Consider the following 3,954-nt stretch of genomic DNA (forward strand, 5'->3'; position numbering starts at 1 on the left):
CATGCGCACTCCAGCAAAATAGAGCGATACACAATAAAACATTTCATGGCCCACAAACTATCCCTTACTAATTTGGATAACTGGGGCACAGAGTTTATTTTTGCTCATTTTACTTATTTTTGTTTTGCTGAAAACCTATGGTGTGCTGAGGTATATCTACCCCACCTTTAGCACTGCTATTTTTCCAGCTTTTTTCATGTTTCTTCCTTCTCAAACTCTTTATTTCTTTGACCCCCATGCCTGTGTTCCTGCCATTTCTTTCTTTTCCTATTATCAGCCAATAAATAATTAGATGAACATTAAATTATACTGGCTAAGTATTTACTAATATTTCCTAACTTACACGGATGGGGAACAAGAAAGCATGACATATAGTCCCTGAGCATAAATTTCAATTTTTTGCTACTAGGTACAGACTCCTTTTTCAATCCCCATGAAGTTTACCTTTCTGAAGATTGTAATTATTAGTAAAAACATCAGCCAGTAGCCTGCCTGGACAACCCTGCAAGGTAAAAATGCTGCAAGGGCTGAGTCTGGTGACAGACAGTGGAGAAGGACATGGAGGGCCACAGAGGGCATAGGATTGCGTTCCCAGAAGGAAGTTCTGGAATCAGGAGTAGAAGCATAGAAGGTCATTCCGAAATGAAGGAAGCATTTTCCTCTGTTCACAGCTGAAAATGGAATAGAAAGCTAGAGAGAATTTACAAAGATAGAGTTAGATATTCAGCTATTATGGTTTAGGCAATAAAATGGAAGAAAGGAACTTAGATTTATGGAAACCATACAGTGTACTAGGCATTTAACTACGTGCTTTATGTACATGATCTCATTTAACCCTTTTAACAATCCTGTGGGCTAGCTATTACTCTTGCCATTTCATATTTAAGGAACTCATCCAAAGTCATACAGTTAGAAAATCGTAGTGTCAGGATATGCATCAAGGTCTTTCTGACTGCAGAGCCCACGCACTTGCCATCCTATCTTGCAGATGGCCCAGTTTGAGACTGATGGGAACGTGCTGTAGGTATTTATGTCTACCTTGCAAGCCAGAGACTGTGCTATTACATCAACTTGCATGTCATCTGTCAGAGAAGTTTTGTGTGTGCGTGAATGTTTTATTGTTATTATTATTGTTGCTCTGATTCTGGAGGAAAATGTCTTTAGAATTTCAAATAACGCATGACTCATTTCCTGATATACACTGTCACCATGATTTCTTTTATGAAAATATTGAATGCAGGCTCTGGAAATAAGAAAGACTTTCTACACATGCACTGTAGAATAATGCTTAAGCTCAAAAAAAAAAAAAAGAAAAGAAAAGAAAGAAAGGTGACCTTATTAACCCTTTCTGCATAAAATTCCTGCAAACTGTCAGCATCCCACAAGATTCCACCCACCTGGCAAATCCTAGTGCCATACTTTGAACAAAGACATCTACCACAATAACATTTCAGGCAGCTATTGAAACCATCTTTGGGATACAGGGCTTTCTTGACCAGCTCTGTACAGTTGACCCTTGAAAAACATGGGTTTGAACTGTGGGCATCCACTTATATGTGGATTGAAAATATAGTATTTAGGTGTGGGGGCTGGGAGTCATATGACTCAGGTGTCCCTGGGCCCTGCTGCCTTCACAGCCTGGGGCAGCCATGGGATGCCAGAGTGTGGGGATTGGTGGCCAATGGGTCTGAGGCTGTGTCTACTGAGGCTAAGATGACTGCCTTTCTTGACTGGCCTTGACTTTTCCATACATTGTGTGACTCTTGCCCCATGGCCCTTTGGCTGACCTTACCGGAAGCCATGATGACAGCGGCCTTTTGCCATTAGATGCAGGGAGATGGTGGTGGAGGTGGATACAGCAGTCAGAGAACATCTGGCAGAGACAAATATGGACCACCTGTTCATACAGAATACGAGCTTATTGTAGAAAGTTTTTCCAGTCATTACAGTTGGCAAGATTTAAAGGATGTTATGCAACAAGCAGGTGAAGTAACCTATGTTGATGCTCACAAGAAATGCACAAGTGAGGGCGTTGAGTTCCACTCCTATTCTGACATGAAGCGTGCTTTGGACAAACTGGATGGTGCAGAAATATTAGGCTTATTGAAGGTAAGCCAGGCACAAGCCATAGGCGATCTGATTCTGGAAGCAGATCCAGGTATTGATCTAGAAGATGGTCACGAAGTAGGAGTTGCAGGAGCAGCAACAGTAGATCTCAAAGTATCTCAGAAAGTCACTCCTAATCCAGGTTGCAGAGCAAAGGTCGATCACGTTCTCGTTCAAAAGGCAGGAAATCTAGCTCAAGGAGCAAATCTATGCCCAAATCTGATCTGGGCTCCCATTCTTGTTCTCAAAGCAGATCTAAGGATGAGTATGAGAAATCTCCAAGCAGGTCTCGGTCCCGATCTTCCAAAGAAAATGGAAAAGGTGATATGAAGTCAAAATACAGATCAAGGAGCCAGTCTCGTTCCAATTCACCCCTACCTGTTCCACCCTCAAAGGGTCATTCTGTGTCCCCTCCACCAAAAAGAGCTACTTCAAGATCCCGTTCTAGATCTCATTCAAAATAAAGATCAGGGTCCTGGTTGAGTTCCAGAGATTAATCCAGAACTCTTCATTCATTGCACACTATTATGGAACACTTTTCTACTTGCTTAGGCAGTTGTTCTTCCACGTTTGTACTTGGCTTTTTTGCAAGAGGAATCTCCTGAAAATAGGGGCACACAGAAATTTGATTTCTGGCCAAATTTGATGAAAAAGATGAGGCTCTAAGGAAATGGTGGCGTAAAGTCAAAGACCCTCTCCCTTCTTTTTTTTTTTTTTTTTTTTTGAGACAGAGTCTCGCTCTGTCACCCAGGCTGGAGTGCAGTGGCGCGATCTCTGCTCACTGCAAGCTCCGCCTCCCGGGTTCACGCCACCTTCTTTGTAGAATTAAGATAACTTCGATTTTATAGCTTTTGAGCTAAAATAACTTTTGTAAAGATTAAGCTCATTTAGATGTTTTTAAAAGCATTTCAGCAGGATCTGCTGCAGGGTTTGTTGTTGTTGTTGTGTTATTTGTTTGCTTATTTTTAAATTAACCATTTCAAGCTTTGAATACTTAATGCTTTAGAGGGACAACCCAATTTTCAATTACGTTTGCTTTTTATAAAGCTTGAGTTATGTAAGCTTTAAATAAAAGTTTGCTACCAAAAAAAAAAAAAAGAAAATACAGTATTCACAAGATGTGAAACCCAAGTATAGGGAGGGCCAACTTCTCATATACGTGGGTTCTGCAGGGCTGACTGTGGGACTTGAGTATGTGTGAATTTGGGTATACCTGGGGGATCTTGAACCAATCCCCTGCATATACCAAGGGACAACTATAATGAGGTATAAAGCTGTAAAAGTGTCCTAGTGCACAAGAGGAGAATCTTGAATTTCCTGCTGCAGGACCACACATGGGTAATGTGCGTGTTCTCATTCAGTAGGTAAATCAGATGTATAGAAATGGCTCACACATGCTGCCACCCACTTAAGCTGTACCAATGACAGCTATCTGGGAAGGATACCAACTCTTTTTTTCCCAGCCCAGAAGCAGTCTTAGCCCTTCTTCATGCTAGGCACCTATTGATTGGAACAGTCACTTAAGATGAAATGCATTTGCCATTCCTGATCTAAAAACATTCTTTCTGCAAATAAATAAATAAATAAATTCACGTGGACATGATTCAAAAGTATGTTACGGTTGTCTTTTAGAACTGTGCCTAGCCTCAAGTAATTGATAAAACCTTCCTTCAGAACCTCAACCACTCCCAACCCCCTGCAGTGCATACTATCTAAACATCCAATTGGCATTTACCATAGGCTTCTTGAGCTTTTATTTATTTTCTTAGGTGTGTAGGATTGCAGACCCCTCACCAGTGGGGACCACATCTCATCCTCTCTCTCTGTTATGCTGTCATATAGTGCTGT

General features: G+C 41.1%; 1 pseudogene; it reads left to right on the top strand.

Moving 5' to 3' along the window:
• The first annotated feature begins 1,827 nt into the window (after positions 1-1,827).
• Positions 1,828-2,603, top strand: LOC129475295 (serine/arginine-rich splicing factor 6-like; annotated as a pseudogene).
• Positions 2,604-3,954: the final 1,351 nt, after the last annotated feature.

Source organism: Symphalangus syndactylus, chromosome X, assembly GCF_028878055.3.
Source record: "Symphalangus syndactylus isolate Jambi chromosome X, NHGRI_mSymSyn1-v2.1_pri, whole genome shotgun sequence".
NCBI classification, from domain to species: Eukaryota; Metazoa; Chordata; class Mammalia; order Primates; family Hylobatidae; genus Symphalangus; species Symphalangus syndactylus.